Genomic DNA, 26,247 nt, shown 5'->3' on the forward strand with positions numbered 1-26,247 from the left:
GTGGCCAGAGGGTGATCAGTGCCAGGCTAAGTGCCAGTTCCCTCAGGGGATCTGAACTTCTCCCAAGATGGACCTAGACTATGAGTAGTGCCAGGATCAAAAAGCAGCCCTGCTTCTTATTCCTCTTAACTATCCTGTTACTGGATATTATCTCAATGGCTACTCCTTTGAGTTGGCTTCCACTGATTGGGTTTTTGTCCCCTTCCTCCACCCCGGTATATCAGTACCTGAGAATCTCGGTGAGCCTCTTCTGCATGTCTCATGAGGACTGCTGGCTCTACCCCAATGTGATGCTCTTCTCATACCACATTTTGTAGAGATTATTTTGTGCTGTCTCCAAGGAAGGCATGATTCTTGTTTCACAAACAACATGAGTTCATTACTGAATTTGAAGACTTGAGAACATTAGTCAGTTAAAAATAATTTTCCCAAGACAAATCATTTTATCAAATTATATTCTAACTTCTTTCAGCTAATCATTATAATAATGCATAGTTTTATAAATTAGTCAGTAAAAATCCCTAGGTTCTCAAGGATATTTCTAACATGTTTTAACCAATAATACTTACAATTAATTCAACTTTTCTGGATTTAAATCATACTTTGGATAATGAAGCAATCTTCAGAAATCTATTTATTTAGAGCAGTTTTAGGTTTACAGTAAAATTGAGAGGAAATTATAGAGATTTCACACTTACCGTACTCCCTGCCCCCAAACATATACAGCCTGCTCCATTACCAGTGTCCCTCAAGAAAGGCATATATTTTCTACAATTGATGAACCTCCATTGATAATCACCAAAAATCCATAGGTTACTATAGGAATTACTCCTGTTGATAATCATGGTTTAGACAAATGTATAATGATATGTATCCACTGTTACAGTATTTTACAGAGTATTTTCATCACCATAGCACTCTCTGCTCCATCTATTAATACCCACTCTGCTTCTGGAAATGACTATTTTCTGTTTTGTTTTGTTTTATGATCTTTATAGTTTTGCCTTTTGCATATGTCAGAGTAAGAATCATACAGTACATGCATTCTTCAATTTAAAATCTTTTACTTAGCATTATGCATTGAATATTTCGATGTCTGGATGTATCAGTCTATTTATCTATTAACCTACAGAAGAAAATCTTGGTTGTTCTCCAAATTTTGATAATTATGGGAAATAAGGCTCTTAACTTCTGTGTGAAGGTTTTTGTGTGACCTAAGTTTTCAACTCCTTTGAGGAAATACCACAGCAGAGTTGCTGGGTCAAATGGTAAGAGTATGTATGTTTGGTTTTGAAAGAAACTGCCAAACTTTCCTTCAATTTTGCAGTTCCATCCAGAGTGATGATTGATTCTGTTGTGCAATATTCTTCCTAGCATTTCTTCTTGTCAGCATTCTGGACTTTGATCATTCTAATAGATGTATACTGGTATCTCGTTGTTTTACTTTGCAATTCTCTAGTAAAACATGTCATGAAGCATCTCTTCATGCATTTATTTACCATATACCTAACTTCTTTGGTGAGGAATCTTTTCAGGTCTTTAGTCCCCTTTTTAAATCAGGTTTGTCATTTTCTTTTCATTGTTGAAGCACTTTAAAAATTTTTCATTAGTACATATTTGTGTTACATAGTGAGTACATTGAACACAGGGAGTTGGTATATATACATATTGAATCTTTTTTGATTTCTTCAAAGAGCTACTTTCACTAGCAAACAGAACAAGTGAGATAAATCTCAAATTACTTCATATTTCTATTTACTATGCTAAATAGGATCGATGGAATGTAGATTGCAAATATTCCATAAATAAATTGAGGTTTGGAGATTTCTTTAGTTTCTTGTAGCTGTTGTAACAAATTATCACAAATTGGGTGGCTTAAACCAACATGAAGTGTTATTTTATATTTCTGTACATCCTGAGTCTTATGCAGTTATCATTCAGCTAATATCAAGGTGTCATCAGGGCTACACTCCATTCTTGGGTCTCCAGTGGAGATTCTGCTTCCTAACCTTCTCAGGAATATAGATCCCACCTCTATTCCTTGGCTCATGATCATCTTTCATGATCTAGCATGGTAGATTGGTCCTTTTACACATCATGTCATTTTGACCACCCTTCTGTAATCAAATCACTATCTGATGCCTCACTATTTTACTTATAAAGACAAGATTGTGTTTATATTTACCCTATCTGTATAATTTAAGATAATTTTCCCAATATACAGTCTGCTGATTAGCAAGCTTAATTTCATCTGTAATCTTAGCATCCTTTCCCATGTAATCCTCAGATTCAGAAATGGATATCATTTTAGGAACCATTATTCTGCCTACCACAGATATTACCTGTGAATTTGAATTAAATAGGCACACTACTACTCCAATGCTTCATTATCAAAAAGAAGAGATATATGAAGAAATACATACTTTTTTCTATCCATTTTGCTACAATATCAAATTGTTGTTGCTATGACAATTTTTAATAAAACTTACATAACACCCTCAAAATGGCAAGTGTTCTTTAGAAAAAAATAAAAGGTTATCTAAACTACCAACCAGAATGGCTATGAACAGAAGTGCATAAAAATTGATGAAGTAGTGTATATTGCCTTGTGAATAATGTCATGTAGAAATATGATACTATTTATAAAGATTAAATGGAGAATACGAGAGGACATTGTGGAAATAATTTTCTTTTGAAATAGTCAATTGGACTGAATTCAGGAAAAACAGAGGTCTTGTAAACAAAAATATTCTTTTAATTTTTACTTTGCTTCTCAGAAATATATCAGTTAAACAATATCTGAAAGGGCAAATATTAATTGGCAGCCTGTTAAGCAAAGTGATAAGAAATACTACTACTACTAAAATAATAATGATAATAATAATAATAATAATTTGGTTGGTTTTTGTGGGTTCTGAAAATTATGGAACCTTTCAAGGGAAGTAGCTCTTTCGTGCTCTCATCTGCTAATTAATTTTCAGAAATGCAACTGATATAGCTGCTTGAGTTTCTTTTTTAACTGTATGAGAAAAAAATGTGGAAAACATAAACATATTGAAGAGAATTTTCTGAAAGAGCAAATTCTACTAGCATTTTTGGAGGGAGTACTTAATTAGTCCTAAATGGAGACTGGGCTTTGGAGAGGAGTTGTTACTATTATTATCAAATTAGCATTTCTTTTCATTCATTTCAGAAAGAAAAGGCATCATTTATTAAAAATTATGGATGAGGATATGATTGTTAAGTTTCATTTTTGTATTTTTCTTATTTATGAAATTAGAACTATATGGAACAAATAATATATGAAATAGATCTATGCACTTTGCTTATGATGTTGGAGTCACTTATCACCTTTAAAAGTCTTTAAAATTTAATTAAGATAAAAAATTGGTTTTGAGTCTTTTATGTGTGCTCTTGATATTATTTTTCTATTTTCTTGTGACAGTGATGGTATGAATAGCAGTGTATATTATTCTGCTCAGCATTGTTCTCATAGTGAAAATGGCTCAAAAAACTCTGAATACTTTAAACCGAAAGTTTTATTTGTTCTTATATCTTATTTTTATGCAGAAAACATAATATGTAATGAAGTATTTAGCAGGAGTTAGCTACCATAGTAGATGGAATGGCAAGTCCCGGGGACCACTGACTGGATTGTGGGCTAAAGTGTTCAACCTCTGGGTTTTCTGCAGCTCACCCTTTAGGGGACTCTGCCACACATCTCCTTTTACTGCTGAGTCTCAGCTTCTTCCAGCATACAAGAGATGGGTTTGAATATATGGCCTTCATGTCGCTTTTGCTTATTTGCAACTGTTTAAACCTATTTACGTCATCACTTCTCAGTCTCTTGGCTGAGATCAAGTGTAAACCTATTTAGGTGATAGATATCACCAAGTTTAGAATTGTAGGGAGAAATGTCTAGAAAAGAAGAATGGAATGACGAACTGGAAAGTGACTATAGGAATTTTGCTGTCATCCACACCTGCAGAACAAACTACCCCAAATAGAGCAGCATAAAAAAGAAGAAGTAATTATGGTTATTATCTCTCACATTTTTGGCTTGAGTGTTCTCAGCTGGGTGATTCTATCTCAAGATCACTCATGTTATTTCCTTAAAATGGAGGCTGAGACTTCCTACCTCACCGGTCTAGTGGGTAATTCTGTCTTGTCTGAGACCTCAGCTTGGGCTGTTGGATTAGGCCAGTGATGGTAAACCTATGGCACATGTGCCAGCCCTCTCTGTCAGCTTGTGAGCCAAGTCACCATGTTTCTTTTGCTCAGCTAAAACTTCAGTATTCAGGTTTAATTGCAGTGTTGGGGCTTTGCAATAAATATGTTTGTTTTGGGTTGCAGTTTGGGCACTCAGTCTCTAAAAGGTTTACCATCACTGGCCTAGGCACTCCATGTGGCCCAAGGCTCTTCATAGGACAAAAGCTGGAATCTAAAGGCACTGACACATGAGAGAGGGAAAATTAGGCAGAAGGTGTGTTATGTTTTCTGATCTGGTGTCAGAAATCACATTGTTTCATTTCTGTGGCATTCTAGCATATTGTTTGTGGAGATGAGATCACTCAGGCTGATACCTTTGAGTATATCAAGCAGTTCTTGATGTCCAGTTCAAATTACCCATTACAATTTCTAATGTGAACTATTACACAATCCACAAAAATTGGAGATTCTTGAGTGACTCTTTTACTATGCATATCTATGTTCATTTTAAACAGTAATGAAGTTCCCTTTGTAATGAAATAGTTTATTAAGGAATGTTTAATTGAGGGTCAAATTTATGGATTTTGATTTATCAAAAAAGCTATAATCATGAATACTTTAATTGAAAAATGTATCGTCTTCTAATCTTGTGCTATAACGCTTTGAACATTTTCGTAGCTCTAACAATATTTATCATTAATTGGAACAGCTCCTTATTTGAATAACACTTATGAAAGGATTTCAAACAGACTCTGCTTCACATTCTGGTGGCAGTTATGTTCAGTTTCATTAGAGATTTCTGCTAAGCACATGGTCTTTAGTTGACAGTGAAAGAAACTTCTAGCCCAGAGCTATGCTTTCTCCTTTTGTTATCCATATTCATTACTATGATGAAAGCAAAAATAAAAGGTAAGAACATAATGGTAATCTGTACTTTCAGCAAAAGATTAATGGAATAACTAGTAATAAGTGACTTGAAGGCAGTGGGACTCTTTTGAAGTGTGGAATCACACTCTGTGACCAATAATATCTGTCCTTAAGGTCCTCCAGAGAAGCACACAGATGATAGCCATAATTCATATAATACATCAATGATTCCAATTTCAGGAGTCACAAAAGTCAAGGTGTGAGAAGTCCGGTCTTGATTGTTCCTATGTGGCTTATTTATATGGAAAGCTAATAACAACAATGAGGGTGACACTGAGACACCATTGATTAAAATGCTCCATGTTCCCTTTTGTACCTCCCTATCCTGTATTTCTGAGTCCCTGCCTCTTTTAAAAATTCTTGTTCATCTAATTTACCGATGTTCTGTTTAGATTTATTTTATACTCCTTTATGCCACGACATGGTCAGATTCCTTCTATATATACCATCAAAGACATTTATTAAAAAGTGGTGTATACTCATATAAAAATCTGTCAGAGCTAAAACTTGCTCTATTTCTTTTTTTTTTCTAGCTATTAAAATGTATGTCACTGTAGCTTGTCATGTTGGGGGAGAGTTGAGGTTACTCCTAGTTACTGCTAGTCAACTAACATTCTCAAGAGCTGCTTCTCCCTTTTGGTCCCATTCTCATCAAAGATGAGTGTCAGACCTGGTGCTCACCTGGTGCCTGCTGTGTAGGCCTTCTTGCAAGATGGACAGTGGGAACAGGCCAATGGCTTGGGTCAGATAGAGTAGGGGATCAGATGAATACGTGGCTGGGAAGGTGTGTGTATGGAGATGTTCTTAGCACTTGAGAGGATCATCTGTTTTTGAAATATCTCTATTCAGTCCAAGTCAGTTACTAGGTATTTCTTTCATAAACGAAGTTTAAGCCATTCTGTAAGTGTAAGCTTTGATTAAGGTTTGTGCCAGTTGCATCTATGCTGAAGCGGCCGTTGTCCTGGATATTCAAGGGTTAGTGGTGTAAATCCCTGGGCTGTGTGACATCATACTGTAAAGTGACAGGCAGTGTTAACACAGAGAGACTCGTACGTCACTCTTATGGCTATTAATAGTCTTATAGCTATGATATGTGTCTTACAATAATCTACAAAGCTAGAAATCTAACTTTTATATAGTGATAGAAGTGACATAAATTTGAGAAAAATAACTCAATAATTTTGAGTGTTTTGACCCAAATTATTATAATTGGTATAGCACTATTAACATTTAGGCAATACCATATGATTTATACAGTGCAAAACATTGTTGCCGGTAAGGAGTTGGACCAAGATTCACACTTAGACTTTCTGATCCTAAATCTCATTTCTCTTTTTTTGTAAATTTTAAAAATAGATTTGATTTTATAGAACACTTTTATTTTAAGGAAAACTCTAGATGAGAGTACAGAACATTTCTATATAACCACCTACACATAATTTCTTTTATTATTAATAGCATAAATTAATATGTACATGTGTTAGAATATAAATATTAATATTAATAAACTCATGTTAAATAAAATCTAGTTTGTTATTCAAATTTCATTAGTAACTTTGTTCCATAGTAATATATACATAATAAAACATAAAATTTACCACTATAAAGTGTACAATTCAATGGAATTAAGTGGATATAAAATATTTTTCAGTCATCATTATCTAGCTATAAGACTTCTTATTATCCTGAATGGAAACTCTGCAAACATTAATCAATTATTCTTCAATAATCCTTATTCCAAGGCCATGGCAGACAGATGCTGCTCTTGCATCTATAAATTTTTCTATCCTGGATGTTTCTTATTGATGAAGTCATACGATTTACTTGGAGTATTTGTTTAATATAAAGTTTTCAATGTTGATTCACATTGCATTTTAATTTTTCTAGGGACCAAGAGATGGGGAATGGAGGATGATTAGTTCATTAGTATGAGGTTTCCTTTTTGGGTGATAGAAACGTTCTTAAACTGGTTTATGGTTGCGCAGCATTTTCAATATACTCAATACTGTTGGATTGTGCATGTTCAAATAGTTTTAAAACTACATTTATAGTTGTCTGTATTTTATTACAATAAAAATATTTCAAATTACTTTAAGATATTTATGATGTGTGTCTTTAGGTATCTGCCAACACCATATTTTCTTTTAAAATTTTTCTGCTTTTGTGCCTGTACTTACTTCATATTTTATTCTGAAGAACTAATTGTTTTCTCCATTTGTCCCATTGCACTGAAATAGTGAATATTTGCCTAGAAAGCAAGGAAGATAATTTTCAATTGTGCCTATGTAATTATTCTCAATGTGTTGAAATAACATGTAGCACATGGATGCTGTTTTTTTTTCAGTCCAATGGAAAATATCGAAATTTGGAAATGCAAAATGGTAAGAATTAATCCAATGTCATGATAGATATTTTATTTCACTGATGTCTTTATGATCATTTATACTTGAATAATTACATAGCATAATAAATATGTAACATCATAATTTACTATGTATAAAATATCTTTTTCTTGTATTAAATTCTTTCATTGGTACATTGTAGGTATACAACACAATTACATTTCTCATTGGGAATTGTACCTTTACATAATGCATCTTGGTTCTTATTTTTTCCCCATTCCTAGACCTCCATTCATGCCCTCCACCATTCCCTATTTACAAAGACTTTATTTCCATTTTTTCCATTTCTCATCATTTTTTCCTTTCCCTTCTTTCCTTTCCCCTGCCCTCCCCACTAACCCTACCCCTTTAGACCTTTTCTTCCTATTTTACATTATCGATTATTCATTCTAATCAATGGTACATTGTAGGTATACAATATAATGACATTCATCATTGGAAATTTGCACCTTTACATAGTCACTCTTGGTTCTTATTTTTCACCCTTGCCCAGCCCTCCCTTCAACCCCTCCAGTCCTTCCTATTTACAAAGATTTTGTTCCTATTTTTCCATTTTCTCATATTAATCCCATTCCCTTCTACCCTTTCCCCTAGCCCTCCCACTTCCTTCCCCTTTGCCCCTTTTCTTCCTATTTCACATTACCTATTATACATTTAGTCCTTATTTACACTTTCACTTTCTCACACCAGAGAAACTATTTGGTATTTACACATGCGTGTCCTATTTATTTCACTTAAGAGTATTGCCTCAATGTGAATACACTTAGCTATAAATGTCTCTAATTTCTCATTTTTTATGGCTGAGTAGTACTACATTTTATAAAAAACCCACATTTTCTTTATCCAGTCTCCAGTTGATGGGCATTTGGGCTGTTTCCAAGTTTTAGCTATTACCAACTGTGCTGCTATGAACATGGATGCACATATATCACTGTGGTATGATTCTTTTAATTCTTTGAGGAAGATCCCCAGCAGTGGAATAGCAGGGTCAAATGGGACTTCCAGTCCTAGTTCTTTGAGGTATCTCCATACTGATTTCCACAGTGGTTGCACCAGTCTACACTCCCACCAGCAATGGAGAAGGGTTCCTCTTTCCAAACAGCCCTGCCAGCATTTGTTATTGGTTGATTTCATGATAGCAGCCATTCTTTCTGGAGTGAAGTGGAATCTCAGTGTTGTTTTCATTTGCATCTCTCGAATGACCAGTGATGTTGAACATTTTTTCATGTATTGATTTGCTATTTCTGCTTCTTTGTCTGAGAAATGTCTGTTCATTTCAGATGCCCATTTTTCGATTGGGTCTTTAAATTTGGGAGGTCTGATCTTTTTAAGTTCTTTATAGATTCGAGATAGTAGACCTTTGTCTGAGGAAGAGCAGGTGAAGATTTTTTCCCACATTGTGGGTTGTCTCTTCACACTGCTGGTGGTTTCTCTTGTTGTGCAGAAGCTTTTTAATAAGAAGAGATCCCATTTGTTGATTATTTGTGTTAATTCACGAGCAACTGAGGTTTTGTTCATAAAATCTTTTCCTACACTCATGTCTTCAAGAGTTCTACCTAACCTCTGTTCCAACTGGTTCAGAGTTTCTATTTTAATATTTAGATCTTTAATCCATTTTGATTTTAGTTTAGTGCACGGTGAGAGATATAGGTCTACTTTTAATCTTTGGCAAGTTGAAGCCCAATTTTTCCAGCACCATTTATTAAAAAGGCTATCTTTCCTCTAGTGAGGGTGTTTGGCTCCTTTATCAAAGATGAGATAGCTGAGTGTGTCTGGCGTGGTTTCTGCATCTTCTAATCTGTTCCACTGGTCCTCAGGTCTGTTTCTTTGCCAGTACCATGTTGTTTTTATCACAGTAGCTTTGTAGTATAGCTGCAGGTTGGGGATTGTGATACCCCCTGTCCTGTCTCTGTTACCTAGAATTGCTTTTGCTATTCTGGGTCTCTTCTTGTTCCAAATGAATTTTTGGATTGTTTTCTCAAGGTCTATAAAGTATGCTGCTGGGATCTCAAATGGAACTGCATTAAATTTATATAGCAGTTTTGGAAGTATGACCATTTTCACTATATTAATCCTTCCTACCCAGGAGCAGGGGATGTCTGTCCATTTTCTGATATCATCTTCAATCTCTCTTTTCAGAGTGCCATAGTTTTCAGAGAAGAGGTCTTTGATTTTTTTGTTAGGATGATTCCTAGGTATTTCAGTTTTTTGGATGCTATTGTGAAAGGAATTATCTGCCCTATTTCTGTCTCAGTGAGTCTGTCATTGGTGTAGAGGAAAGCTATTGATTTTTGTGTGTTGACCTTGTAACCAGCTACTTGACTGAATTTGGTTATTAAGTCTAGAAGACTTTTGGTGGAGTTCTTGGGGTCTTCTATATAGAGTATCATGTCATCTGCAAATAATGACAATTTGACTTCTTCATTACCTATCTTTATTCCTTTTATTTCTTTCTCTTGTCTAATTGCCATGGCTAATGTTTCCAGAACTATATTGAACAAGAGTGGTGATAGTGGACATCCTTGTCTTGTTCCTGATTGTAGTGTGAAGGATTTCAGTTTTTGACCATTTAGTATGATATTGGCTGTTGGTTTTTCATAGATGGCTTCTATCAGTTTGAGGTAGAGATCACCTATTCCAATTTTTTGTAGGGTTTTTATCATAAATGCTTGTTGGATTTTGTCAAATGTTTTTTCTGCGTCTCTGGAGATAATCATATGGTTTTTGTCCTTGGCTCTATTGATATGGTGTATTACATTAATTGATTTTCGTATATTGAACCATCCCTGCATCCCTGGGATGAATCCCACTTGATCAGGGTGTATGATCTTCCTGATGATCTTCTGCATTCTGTTTGCCAGTATCTTATTAAGAATTTTTTCATCTATGTTCATTAGTGAGATTGGCCTATAGTTCTCTTTTTCAGTCGGGTCTTTCTCTGCTTTGGGGATCAAGGTGATGATTGCTTCCAGGAATGAATTTGGGAGTATTGCTTCCCTTTCAATTTCATTGAAGAGTTTAAACCGTAGTGGCAGCAGTTCCTCTCTAAATGTCTTGTAGAATTCAGCAGTGAAGCCATCAGGGCCTGGGCTTTTCTTAGTTGATAAGTTTTAATTACATTTTTAATTTCATTGGTTGATATTGGGTTGTTCAGAATTTTTAGGTTTTCTTTGTTCAACTTTGGTAATTCATATGTATCTAGGAATCTTTCCATTTCTTCTGTGTTAACCATCTTATTGGCATAGAGTTTCTGGAAGTAGGTATTGATGATCCTCTGGATTTCTGCTGGGTCTGTTGTAATTTCACCCTTTTCATTCCTAATTGCATGGATTTGGGCCTTTTCTTTCCTTTTTCTGACAAGGTTGGCTAAAGGTTTGTCAATTTTGTTGATTCTTTCGAAGAACCAACTGTTGGTTTCATTGATTTTTTGTATCATTCTCTTAGTCTCCATTGAATTGATTTCTCCTCTGATCTTTATAATTTCCTCCCTTGTATGAGCTCTGGGGTTGTCTTGCTCTTCTTTTTCTAGAAGCTTGAGGTTCAGCATCAGGTTGTTTAATTGGGCTCGTTCTGTTTTCCTAATACGCGTATTCACTGCTATGAATTTCCCTCATAAGACAGCTTTCATTGTGTCCCATAGATTCCGATATGTTGTATTATCATTGTCATTTAATTGAAGGAACTGTCTGATTTCTCCTTTAATTTCCTCTGTGACCCATTGGTTATTCAGAAGTGTGTTGTTCAATTTCCACATGTTTATGAAATTTTTTTGAGTTTTTTTTGCTATGGATCTCCAATTTCATCGCACTATGGTCTGATAATATACAGGGGATAACTTCAATTCCTTTGCACTTACTTAAACACGTTCTATGTGTGAGTATGTGGTCTATTTTGGAGAATGACCCATGTGCAGCTGAGAAGAATGTGTATTCTGATTTTGTAGGGTAGAAGACTCTGTAAACATCTGTTAAGTTCATTTGTTCAAGAGTTCAATTGAGTTCTAGTATTTCATTACTTATTTTTAGTCTAGTTGATCTATCTATTTGTGACAGTGGGGTGTTGATGTCTCCCACTACAATTGTATTAGTGGATATATGACTTTTCATGTCCGTTAGTATTTGTTTTATATAGTTGGGTGCACTAGTGTTTGGTGCATAGATGTTTATGACTGTCATCTCTTCCTCTTGGATTCTTCCCTTTACAAGGATGTAGTGTCCTTCTTCATTTCTCTTAATCAGTGTTGGGGTGAAATCTACTTGATCTGCCAAGAGGATAGCTACTCCTGCTTTTTTTCAGGTTCCTCTCGCATGCAGTATTGTTTTCCACCCTTTAACTTTCAGTCTATGAGTTTCCTCTTGAATTAAGTGTGTTTCTTGTATGCAGCATGTTGTTGGATTTTGCCTCTTGACCCATTCTGCCAGTCTATTTCTTTTGGTTGGTGAATTGAGACCATTAATGTTGATGGTTATAACTGAAATGTATTGACTTGTCATTGCCATGACTTATTCTTTTTTTGGGGTTCTCCCCCTTTACATTTAATTTCTTGTCATGCCAGATGGGTTCATTCTGCTTTGCTTCCTGGGGTTGTGATCCTCATTGTCTTTTCCTAGGATATTGTGTAAAATTCTTTGGAATGCTGGTTTGGTATTCACAAAGTTCCTAAGGCGCTCTTTGTCATGAAAGTATCTTATTTCTCCATCCATTTTGAAAGAGAGTTTTGCAGGGTACATCAATCTGGGTTGGAGGCTGTTTTCTTTTAGGGCTTGGAATATGTCCCTCCAAGCTCTTCTTGCCTTGATGTTTTGTGTTGAGAAGTCTGCTGTGATTCTGATGGGCTTTCCTTTGTATGTGATTTGTTTCTTTTCTCTCACTGCTTGGAGAACTTTGTTCTTCTGTTGTGTTTCTGGAATCTTAACAATTATATGCCTATGTGTAGATTTTTTTGATCAAGGCTATTTGGAGTCCTATATGCCTCACTTCTCTGTATGTCAAGTTATTTTCCCCTGCTTGGGAAGTTTTCTGCCATTATTTCTGTGAAGATTTTTTTTATGTCATCTCCACTCTCTCCTGTTTCTTCACTGAGCCCAATCAGTCTTATTTTATTCTTCTTTGCATCATCTAGCAGCTGCTGGATTGATTCCTCATGTTCCCTTATAATTTTGAAGCAATTTTTCTTTTCCTGGTCAGTAATTGCAATCTTATCTTCTATATCTGAAATTCTGTCCTCACATTGGCTCATTCTGCTGTGTAGACTTTCAGTGGAGTTTTTCATGTCCTGGAAATCTATTTGGATCTGTTTTATGGATTCCATTTGTTTCTTATGTTGGTATTCCATCATGTTCCTGAGCTCCTCTCTAGATTCCTTAATCATGTTTTGCACTAGGGGCACAATTTCTCCTGTTATCTGAGAAATTATTTCTGATTTCATTTTTTCCAGATCCCCTTTTGTTGCCCATTCAGTGGGTCCAGGTGGTTGAGTATCAGAGTGTTCCATCTCATTCCCCTTTGGGGCTGCTGTAGGTGATCTGGAAGTCTGATTTTTAGACTTATTTATGTGTTTTCTCATTTTGACTGGGGCAGGAGGCTTTTAGCGCCTGCACGGATTACCTCCTCTGAGGTGGGTGAGGTGGGGCAGGGGCCAGGAGCAGTGGTAGGGATGGTGACCCAAAAGCCCTTTGCTGTGGGCTCGGAGCAGCGGGAAGGATGGTGGCCGGGAAACCCCTTCCTCTGGACCAGGAGCAGTGGGATGGTGGCTCAGAAGCCCCTCCCTCTGGGCCAGGAAGGGTGGGAGGGATGGCGGCCCGGAAGCCCCTTCCTCTGGGCCAGGAGCAGCAGGCCAGAAGGTGGCCCAAAAGCCATTTCCTCTGGGCTGGGAGAAGCGGGAGGGATGGTGACCAGAGAAAGAAATAAAAGGAATAAAGATAGGAAATGAAGAAGTCAAATTGTCATTATTTGCAGATGACATGATACTCTATATAGAAGACCCCAAGAACTCCACCAAAAGTCTTCTAGACTTAATAACCAAATTCAGTCAAGTAGCTGGTTACAAGGTCAACACACAAAAATCAACAGCTTTCCTCTACACCAATGACAGACTCACTGAGACAGAAATAGGGCAAATAACTCCTTTCACAATAGTATCCCCAAAACTTAAATACCTAGGACTCATCCTAACAAAAAAATCAAAGACCTCTTCTCTGAAAACTATGGCACTCTGAAAAGAGAGATTGAAAATGATATCAGAAAATGGACAGACATCCCCTGCTCCTGGGTAGGAAGGATTAATATAGTGAAAATGGTCATACTTCCAAAACTGCTATATAAATTTAATGCAGTTCCATTTGAGATCCCAGCAGCATACTTTATAGACCTTGAGAAAACAATCCAAAAATTCATTTGGAACAAGAAGAGACCCAGAATAGCAAAAGCAATTCTAGGTAACAGAGACAGGACAGGGGGTATCACAATCCCCAACCTGCAGCTATACTACAAAGCTACTGTGATAAAAACAACATGGTACTGGCAAAGAAACAGACTTGAGGACCAGTGGAACAGATTAGAAGATGCAGAAACCATGCCAGACACACTCAGCTATCTCATCTTTGATAAAGGAGCCAAACACCCTCACTAGAGGAAAGATAGCCTTTTTAATAAATGGTGCTGGAAAAATTGGGCTTCAACTTGCCAAACATTAAAAGTAGACCTATATCTCTCACTATGCACTAAACTAAAATCAAAATGGATTAAAGATCTAAATATCAAAATAGAAACTCTGAACCAGTTGGAACAGAGGTTAGGTAGAACCTTTGAAGACATCTGTGTAGGAAAAAATTTTGTGAACAAAAACTCAGTTGCCCGTGAACTAGCACAAACAATCAACAAGTGGGATCTCTTCTTATAAAAAGGCCTGTGCACAGCCAGAGAAACCACCAGCAGTATGAAGAGACAATCCACAATGTGGGAAAAAATCTTCACCTGCTCTTACTCAGACAAAGGTCTACTATCTCCAATCTATAAAGAACTTAAAAAGATCAGACCTCCCAAATTTAAAGACCCAATTCAAAAATGAGCATCTGAAATGAACAGACATTTCTCAGACAAAGAAGTAGAAATAGCAAATAAATACATGAAAAATGCTCAACATCACTGGCCATTGGAGAGATGCAAATGAAAACAACACTGAGATTCCACTTCACTCCAGAAAGAATGGCTGCTATCATGAAATCAACCAATAACAAATGCTGGTGGGGCTGTTGGGAAAGAGGAACCCTGCTCCACTGCTGGTGGGAGTGTAGACTGGTGCAAGCACTGTGGAAATCAGTATGGAGATACCTCAAAGAACTAGGACTAGATGTCCCATTTGACCCTGCTATTCCACTGCTGGGGAATCTTCCCCAAAGAATTAAAAGAATCATACCACAGTGATATATGTGCACCCATGTTCATAGCAGCACAGTTTGTAATAGCTAAAGCTTGGAAACAGCCCAAATGCCCATCAACTGGAGACTGGATAAAGAAAATGTGGGTTTTTTTTAATAAAATGGAGTACTACTCAGCCATAAAAAATGAGAAATTAGAGACATTTATAGCTAAGTGGATGCACATTGAGGCTACACTCTTAAGTGAAATAAATAAGACACACATGAAGAAATTCCGAATAGTTTTTCTGGTGTGAGAAAGTGAAAGTGTAAATAAGGACTAAATGTATAATAGGTAATGTGAAATAGGAAGAAAAGGGGCAAAGGGGAAGGAAGTGGGAGGGCTAGGGGAAAGGGTAGAAGGGAATGGGATTAATATGAGAAAATGGAAAAATAGGAACAAAATCTTTGTAAATAGGGAGGACTGGAGGGGTTGAAGGGAGGGCTGGGCAAGGGTGAAAAATAAGAACCAAGAGAGACTATGTAAAGGTGCAAATTTCCAATGATGAATGTCATTTTATTGTATACCTAAAATGTACCAATGATTAGAATGAATAATCGGTAATGTAAAATATGAAGAAAACGTGCAAAGGTGTAGGGGTAGTGGGAGGGGCAGGGGAAAGGAAAGAAGGGGAAGGAAAAATGATGAGAAATGGAAAAAATGGAAACAAAGTCTTTGTAAATAGGGAAGGGTGGAAGGCGTGAAGGGAGGGCTGGAAATGGGGAAAAAATAAGAACCAAGATGCATTATGTAAAGGTACAATTCCCAATGAGAAATGTAATTGTGTTGTATACCTACAATGTACCAATAAAAGAATTTAATAAAAAAAAAGTTTTGGTATATCTTCCTAACATATTTGCCAAGAGGATGTCGTATAGAGTATGTCATATATTATACTGTATATGTTTATTAAGAAATCCACTTGTATTTCATGCCATTGGAGTATTTATTGCCCTTTTAAATAGTCTCCTGAATAATCTCTAAGGTGTGTAGTTGAGATTGTATTACCCTTGTATTAAAAGCGGCTGAATTTGTCAGTGTGGTCACACAAATCTTTAGATTAGTCTTCTGCTCATCTTCACTGAATCTTCCAGCTCCTCTCTCTGGTTTAATTATTATAAATTATTCTAGGCAAAGTAGTATTTTAAAGAAAACAGTAATTATTCTTATTGGTCATGTTCACATTATAATTGTAGTCAAATAATCATCTATAATGATTAATGATCTCTCCACCCTATGAAATTTAACATTTTATAATTTCAGCTTAGCTGAAATGTGCCTGATTAGGAATCAAAATCATATAATACAGCTCATCCAACTCATAGAAATGAATTATAAAACCTAGCAAGACGTAGACCCAAGATTAGAAGATAAGTAGATTTTGTAATCAGCAAGACACTATGAAGATTATTTGTGTAGGTTAAGGTTATGTTTTATCATTAAAAATACGTATATCTAGAAGATTCCTGACTTGTCTAAGGCTATCCCTTAATTTAGTCACTTTCATGGCTTAATTGCAAAATGTCCCCAAAAAGTCTCACGTATGGAAGTGAGGCCTGGTCAGAAGAGGCTAGTCACTGGGGGTGTGACCTGGAAAGATATACAGTATTCTCCTCCCAGGCTTATCCCTTTTGTCTCTGCTTCTTGATTGCCTTGTGGTGAAGGACTTTTCTCCATCGTTCTGCCATGAAATTTTTGCCTTGGATCCAGTTAATCATGGACAGAATCCACTGAAATTGTAAGCCAAAATCAACTTCACTTCCTTTAAATTGTAGTTGTCAGATATTTTGTCCCAATGACAGGAAAGTAACGAATACAACTACTGAGCTGGGATTTAGTTTTTCCTACCAATGCAATGTTTATTTTCCTCTCTTTTGGCTCACTAACAGCAGATTTTCCAATGTTGAATGCAACTGTCTAATTGGGGTTTAATGAGGTTTGCAAGGAACAAAATATTTTCTATGAGAGTTTTTAAAAAATTACAACAACTTTGGCATGTTTTTGAAAAACAATTTCAATTAAACATTTTTACTAGAAAATATGAAATGAAGAAAGAAAGATACTTGTTGAATTGGCCACTATAATAGCTGACTATGACAGGAGTTGGTAAATTTCATTTTTCTGTTCACAATTGCTGGATTTGAAATAAAAATATATTCATTACTTTATGGCCAATAATCATTGAATTTTCATTCCTTACCTGGTCTGATTTAATTTCAAGAAAAAATATGACTTTCTCAATTAATTTTTTGCATAAGCAAAACTAGAATAATTTCAAATATATCAAGTACATACATGTATCAGCTGATAATGAATGTTGGACATAACAATTTTGAGAAATAATATATCTGTTTAAAATATAGAATTTAATGGAGTCTTAGCTACTGATATTTTAACAGAAAGTTGACTGATCAAGGAAGCTATTTATAATTTTACATTAGGGGACAATGTTCTGCCAAATGGAAATTTATTACTTTTAAATTTATTCCCATGGTAGTATTCACTTGCATGGAACAGGCAAGCTTCATTTCACGTTTCATTCAGCCAGACATTGCAGAGACAGAATTATAATCTTATGTTCACTAGATCTAAATTCTGATGAATACTATATTTGGTAAAAAAAAAATACAATTAAATTTTAAACAAAGATATGGATATGAAGAGTCTCAAGTAAAATTTAAAAACTGTATATTGTTTTCGCCTGTCTCCAGTTTATTGAATTGACATATTTCCCTTCTCATTATCATTGAAAATTAGGCATCATTTGTATTATGACTGCCTTAAAAATTTGAGAAGGCTTGTTTCAGATTTTTTTGGCAGAATACATGGTTGATTAGAAACAAATATTACACAAAAAATTATGGAATAAGCTATTTTCAGGAGTATATTGATTTAAATCATAAGTAATTTAAAATATTTTTTAAAATTACGTTTAAATTTTTTTCAGCATAACCAGAAGACAATAGAGAACTTTAACTAGTAATTTAAATTTATCCTAGGAAAAATAACACCAAACAAATTGAATAACAAACAGATGTAAATTATGTTTAAGGAAATCACAAAGCTAGAAATAAATTGACCTCATAATCAGAAATTATTAATTCTCATTATTGAGTTTTCAACTTCTGTCATTTTTGCTATTGTCTCTTTGTAATAATTTAAAACATATTTATTAAATAGCTCATTTTCTTTTATTCCATGTAAACCTATATTGTCTGCTCAAATATATCCTTGAAATTCTCTTTCCAGCAGAGGTAATATTGCTTGATGACTATAGGACAATTAAAATTAACTATGCTAATCCTGATACTTTTATGGTTTATATCGAGATATTTCACAAGAGCCTCATGCACTTATAGACAGAGCTTTTGGAAGGCAATTGGATTGTGGGGGTATAACTTTCTATAGGAGGTGGGGTTTGATCGGAAGAGACTGGTTACTGGGGCATGACCTGGAAAGGTATATCTCCCTTCCCAGCTCCTTCTATCCCTCTCTCTCTTTTCTCAACGCAGTGATGTGATCTACTTTCCTCTGGCCAGACCCTTCCACCATGACTTCCTGCCTCAGAGCCAGCCAACTATAGACTAAAAAACCTGAGCCAAATAAACTTCTTTTTCATTAAGTTGTGGATGTCAGGTATTGTGTCCCGGTGGCAAGAGAAAGTACCTAAGACATATACCCATTGATTTGCTGGTAGCTATTGTATTCTTGTCAAAAGTCCATTCAGTTGTAAGTTCTCCACTATGTGAGAGTCTTGAATTTTCTAGACTTTATTTTCATTGGTTTTCTCAAGATGTAACCCTGTCCTAGACCTTTTGTACAGTTTTCATTTTCACAAGATCCCAGGTGATGTGTATGTTTATGAGGAAGGAATTCTTGCTCTCAAAGAATGAATATACTCCACTTAAATGGATTTTTTAAGTACCTGTAAATACTATGAAAGGTTTAGTCTATTTTATTTCATCTCAAATCATCTTCCTTGTACCTTTACTGTCCATTCTTAAGAGACAGATTCGACCTTTAAGCAATTAAGTATGCAATGATTGTGTTGTGATCAAGTGGTCACAACTGTTCTTTACCCTCTGACTTAGCTTTCTCACTTTTAATCACACTTCTTTCCTTTCTATAACCCTATGAACTTTGCTCATCCGCAAGTCTGAGTAAGAAATAAAAGGCAAAATATTCCCTCTCAATACTTCACTCTGAGAATAGCTCCCTTTAGTAAAAGACAGTCCTCGACATGCTGATTGCTCACTTCCACTAATTTACTCAATTTTCCTTCAAAAGGTTTTTGCTATGCTTGCTTATCTCTTCTTACAAAAGAAAAAGGAGTTTTCATTTGATTTTGACATTCAGGCCCACAGAGCTTTCTCTGTATTTCAGTATTTGTCTTGAATAAACGTTCTCCTTACCTAAGCCCAGGTTTGCTTTTATTTATTTGCCGGTTTTTAGTATCTCTGACTTGCTGTCTTTTTTTCCCTATATTTTTGGGTGGACTAACAGAATTTATTTTCTCACAGTTCTGAAGCCTAGATGTCCAAGACCAGTGTTGGTAGATTTATTTTCTTGTGAGACCTCTTTCCTTTGTAGGTGGCTGCCTTCTCCTAGTGTCCTCACGTGGTCTTTTCACTGTGTATGTCTATATTCTCACTACCTCTTATTATACAAAACTAACCACAGAGTGTACCCATACATCTTCATTTTAGTTTAACTATTTTTTAAAGGTACGTACTGCTGTATATAGTCACATTATGAAGTACTATAGGTTAGAATGTCAGCACATGAATTTTAAAGAAATACAATTCAGTCTATTACAAGCAAGGTCAGAGATTACAAAAGAATCTATATGGTAATATAGATTGAAAATTTTTACTATGGAAAATATAAAACATAGAAAGTAATAGGGATAAAGGTATATTAACCTTTTCTCTGTGCCTTTTAGTCATCTTTAACAGTGCATGGTGGAACATGTACCATGATTATTTTGACATATGCAAATTTCCCAATCATCACATGATTTCAATCATACATAGTTCACTGTCTCTAAAAACTCTATTTTAATACCATTAAAAATTAAAGATATTGGACATATCATCAAATCTTTTGGCAGTGTTCATATTGTTTCAGTTTTCTGTGATTGTGTGTGTATGTATATGTGTGTGTGTTTTGTCTATGTGTGAATGTGGATGTGGCATGCATGTTTGCCATTATTTCTATTTAAGCACATTTGTATGAATAAGGGTAAATGTGTTGTGATTGTTTGAAATATTTTTGAGTCACTTTCTCTGTATTTCAATATTATTATAATGAGGAGATTTTTAAATTTACTTCTCAGATGAAAAGCCTAACCCTCAGAAAAGTTGGAAATATGCCCAAGTTCACACAACTACTAAGTATCAGAACTGGGACTAGAATTTTAGTTTGAATTCATTTTAGAGCCCACTCTGTGCTGCTCCTCCCAACTTGAGGCTCCTCAAAATCTCTTAATTCATTTCTTTCCTTACTATTTAATATTGTTTCTGGGAGTACCAAAAAAGAATCATGAAGTCAAAGTACTAAAAGCAGGTACAAAGGAGAAGCATGAAAATGAGAAACAAATACCATTGTGAGATTCCATATACACTTCATTCACCTGGGTTCCTGCTGTTCTTAGCCTGATGGTTCTGGTAGAGATGAATTTGCCCAAAGGCCAGCATTTTTGTACAGCTCTAGCTCTTGTGTTACAGTACCTTTCTTATGGGTCTTCCCCAATGTGACCTTCTGTCCCACAGAAATTGGGACTATAGGAGTAAGTCAGGTTGATGAATGACAAGAGATATTTTAGAAAAACTGGGAATGTTAATTAGCACTGGAAAGGAATGTGCAGCTGCAATGAGGAGAGAATTACAAACAGAATGCTGTGGTGCTAATTACATCTGTGATTCTACATATAACGGGCTTGCTGTGAACATATTTTGGAAATTGATCCAGATGGTGTCTTCAGTTCAGATTGCCAACAATGGCTCCTTAGTTTTTGGCACACTAGAAAACAGGTATTTGTGGCAATGAATAGTAGACTACATTGCTTCCAGATACTGAATAACCTTGGGCCCAAATGTAGATAATACATGATTTATGAAAAATCCATGGCAATGATATATTTTTTTCTAAACTGACTGGATGTGATATGAATATATGGAGGTAATATCATCCCCACCTCCAAAATATTGTCTCAGCCTGGGGATTAGATACGCACAATGATACTCAGAGTTACTATTCCTCCTAGGAATATGAAGTGAAGTAAGCAATGGTAGCATCTTGCTACCATAGAAGCAGAATGTCTGGTAAAGGGCAGGCTTAACATTTTAAATAGATAAATGTTACCTTTTGAACTTTCATTCCAGCCTTCTTTCATTCATCAAAAATATATTTATTGAGCATATTCTGAGAATACCTCAAATGCAGGATAATGAAAATGTTCTGAATTATTAAATTAATTCATTGTATAGTTCCATAAGCTACTACAAGTTGTGTTATTAGATTCTGCCTTTGGCTTTTTCAATTATTTGTGGATCAAAGGCAGTAAACCTACTTACTAGATATTTAAGTTATAGTGGAGGCAAGGGTACCTAGTAATAAGTACACAATCCTTTTCACTGCCTACATTTTATTTACTTATTTCTAATGTTAATTAAAAGACCAGTTAATTTTCATCTTCAGACAACTGCAACAGGAATTAGGTTGCAAATTTCTCTATTTAGAAAGAAATATTTAGAAATCATAGTATATTCAACAAAGAAGGCTATTTGTTGGTCGTCCTAGGATTCCCACTGTATCTCTGAGATCTTACAAAAACCAATTTTTCACTGTGTCTGTATGAAAAGGAACTAAGGCTATCTGTCATCAAACTGTTCCACCACATTTTTGGATTTCATGGGGGTGATTGTGAATTGTGGAAGGAAAACTGTTTGATGGAAGGAGAGAAAATTTCAGTTACTGGGTCCCCTTTTCCTGCTCTTATTTTAAAAAGTGAGCTTTTCTGCAATTTTTTATTTTAAAAAGAGAAATAAAATATTTCAATTTCTTCATGAAAATCTTAGGAAACTATAGCACACGTGATCGCATCATTTTCTTCTCATTCCAAAATTATATACTCCTCATTACACATTTTTTGTGGTGCTGAAGATTGAACTGAGACTTTGTACTGAGCTACATTCTTGGCCTTTTTTGAAAAAAGACATGGTCTCACTAATTTGCTAAATTATCCAGGCTGGACAAAAACTTGTGGTCTTCTTGCTTCAGCCTTTCAGATTGCTGGATCTTCAGGCATGAAGTACCACACACATCATCATTACATATTTCTGCTAAAGACACAAACCTACAAAAGTTCTTTTTCAATTGGAATAACTATGCTTTGAGGTTTTTCTATATTCAAGTTGCTTACATTAGTAAGAATATTTTATGACATAGGTATTGTCATTTTGTGGTGTTGCATCACACACATAACTGTGTCAAGGAGTCTTAATCAGTTTATGAATCATTGCTTTTCTTAAGAGAAAATTCTAAATAAATTTTATATTGAGTTTATTTCACTTTCTTTTCAAAGATATTTATATTTTGTGTATAAAATAGAATTTATCTCCTTTATAGATTTTTTGTAATCTTCATGTTCACAAATTTTTGTATTTTAGCATTAAGTGAAGAGAGAAAGGATGTTTCTATACAAATATGATTGATATTATTATAAAATAAGCTTTTTATACAAAAACTTCAGGTTTACAGAAAGATTATGAAGACATTACAGAGATTTCTTATATCCTTCACTTGAAGTATCCATTTCTTAAAACTATTACATTTGTCAGAGCTAATAAACCAATATTCATATGTTAATATTGACTGAAATCCATTTTATTTATATTTCTTTAGATTTGGTGTTCCTTTGCTCTAGAAAATCTCACCTGGGTTTACAACCAGTATTTACTTTTTGTGTCTTTTTATTCTTCAGTACTCTGTGACATTTTCTTAGATTTTCCTTCTTTTTGATTACTTTAATAATTTTATGAAGTATGGTCAGGTAATCTGTAGCATTTCAGTGTATTAGGCTTTGTTTGATATTTTGTTATAATTATTCTACATTTATGTAGGAAAATCACAGAGATAAGTCACTATTCTCATCACATCATTTCAAAGGAACATACTATCAAAATAAATTTCCACTATTAATATTAACCATGAAAATGAAAATTTATAATAACAATTTATGTGTAAACATAAATTTATACAGTAGCATTGTTTTTAATATTGACAATTAAATAGCATAAAGAAATGCAAGCATATAAGACAACATCACAGAACTGGTAATTTTACTTACATGTAATAAATCACTGCCTGATCTAATTCAGATTCCTCTTATCATCCCCTAGCTTAAACAGGATATTTAAAACCCTTCTGAAACTTTATCATGAAGTCGAAAGTTCTATGCAATGTAATTATGGCTGTAGGCCAGTTAGCATCCAAAGCCCTTGAATAGCATTGCACTTAGGGAGTTATCTTCATAATTACTGCATAAAAACTCCTAGTGTATTTTATATCATTTATTATGAAAAATGTAAAGAAATATCATTAAATACAAGAGAACCTATCTTTATATTTGCTATAAAAATCAGAAGAGATGTTTTCCTTTCAGAAAATTTAATAATTTCCCTTTCAGACAAGATCTTGAATTTTCCCTAATTTATAAAGAAAAACCTCTTATCAGCTATCACACAGGACATCATGCAGGGTACATGGACATTTTTCTCAAGGAATTACAATTACAGGTCAGTACTCCTTTCTAACACTAAATATGAGCAAGTGTTCAACATAAGTATAACATAATTTTACTTCAAAGTAATAGGAGTATGAATGCATAGCCTGAAAGAAAGAAATAAGCATAAATAAGACCAAAGAATTCAATAAACTATGTCACAGAACAAGAACATATAAGCCCATAATATCATAAAGATTTACAATAAAATATAATAGAAGAGACAGTCTTAAATAAATAAATAAAGCAGTATTAGAATATACGCTAGAAATTATTTCTCAAATTTTAATTTGAAATCAGTGGTTTGGAGAAAGAATGAAATAATATATCTCAACAAGATATTTCTCCACCAGGAAACACTTGCAAACATTAATGCATTTATATAGAAATGTCATCAACCCAGAACTCAGTAATTCCACTTTAATTTATTCTGAACATTGATAAATAAACACACTATTACATTTTTAGTAGTTTCTGTATATATAAAAACATTTAGTAAGAATCAAAACTCATTGGGGATGATTTAATATTACTACTTCTGTTCTATTCTTATTTTAACAAAAGTCACCCACATGTGAACTTCTCCCTAAAGAAAACTGAGCACATTCAGATCACAAGATTCTGTTTACAGTGTTAGTGCATAAAATAAATTTGAAGTGGCCTGGAAGGAATGAACTTCTGAAAGTACTTAATTTTCACCTTCTACCTTCCCAAACTGGATTCATTTCATGAATTAAAATAAAGGAATTATCGATTCATTGTACATGATGATAATATAATTTGATATAACATATAGCATATTGTAACATAATATAGTTCATAGCATAATATATACTGTAATGTAATATAGTATAAGCTATACTGTGATGTATATAATGTAAAATAAAATTGTTCTTTTCACAGACTCGAGATCTAGAAGGTACAACATTTTATAAGGCTTATTCAATTTAATTTAAATTAAATTATATCATATAGATGCATATTTGCTGGTAATTTCAACTTATAAAACAAATATTTAAAAATCCTCTACAGTGCAAGGCTCCTCATGAGTTTTGGCCCCAAACATATCTTTACCAATCTTAGTACAGCGACATGAAAATTATTAATAAATAATTATTTTGTGGAATTATTTAGGGAACCATTCACAAATGTAGATAGAAAGCATAAATGGAAGGCTTGAGTTTGGGTTAAAGACATCAATGGCCCTTTTACAAAGAAGAGAAATAAAATGAATTTGCTACCCAAATTACTTATAATACATGAAGTTAAACAGTAAAACAAATATTGGATGTTTATAAAATGTCACTGATTGACAATATTACTGAATTTTGACAGCCCACAATGAACTGAAGTTAATCAGAAAGACATAGCCAAAGTGTCAAAAAACTAATTAGAAGAATCAAGTTAGGAAGTAGATATGTTATAAGGATCACTAGGTGAGTATGGTGACACTTTTCTGTAATCTCACCACTCAGAAGGCTGAGGCAAAATTGCCTCCAGTTCAAAACTAGCCAGAATTATGTAGTAACACTCATCTCAAACAAAGAAACAAACATCACTGACCCTCCCCCAAAACACTCAAACTTAATAAAAGCTAGGTGAAAATTAAGAGAAAATACACACTAGTACACTAGAAATGCAGCATTAAGTGACTCAGATATAATATCTGTTCAAAAGTATCATACACTACAATGGAAGAAACAAAAAAATAGTCTCAGGAATGTGAAATAATAGAAATCCATTTTGAAGCAAAAGCCAGAGGTAGAAGTGGTGTTTGACACTTGGGTTGAATAATGCTAGGACTTTGGACAGCAAACAAAAGACTATATTCAGAAATGGAAAACTGTATCAGACAAGAAGATAGAGAAGTATAATGTTTACTCAGGAAAGTAGAGGTACAATTTTAATCCTGCATAACTGAGAAGAGACAACTAATGAGTTATAAGATGAAGGATTTCTCAGTCACACTGGGAAGGTCTTGGATGCCACAGTGAGATATGGTTTGTTTGTAAGGAATGACAAGTACAACAGGAAGATCAAGCAGGAGTGATTAAAGAAATATTTTCCCCAGAAAAATAAAAAATAAAAGGGCTGACAACAGTAAAACATCATGACAAGGATGAGTCAATATCTATCAAGTAAAACCATCAATGTTAATGACCTCAATTTACCAATCAAAAGAAATAGACTGGCAGAATGGATTAAGAAGCAAAATCCAACAATATGCTGTATACAAGAAATACACCTAACTCAAAAAGAAACTCATAGACTGAAAGTAAAAGGATGGAAAATAGTTCTCCACATGTAAGAGGAACCTGGAAAAAAGTAGGGGTAGCAAACTTATTTGCAGACAAAGTAGATTTCAAGGCAAAACTAATTAAGAGAGACAAAGATAGTCACTACATTCTTGTGAAGGGAACAATCCAAGAGGAAGAGATCACAATCATAAATATATATGCACCAAATATGAATGCCCCCAACTATACAAAACAAATATTAATGGGC

This window comes from Heterocephalus glaber, unplaced genomic scaffold, assembly GCF_053883595.1.
Source record: "Heterocephalus glaber isolate CG9 unplaced genomic scaffold, H.glaber_assembly_v1.0 deba00001547, whole genome shotgun sequence".
In the NCBI taxonomy this organism is placed as follows: domain Eukaryota; kingdom Metazoa; phylum Chordata; class Mammalia; order Rodentia; family Bathyergidae; genus Heterocephalus; species Heterocephalus glaber.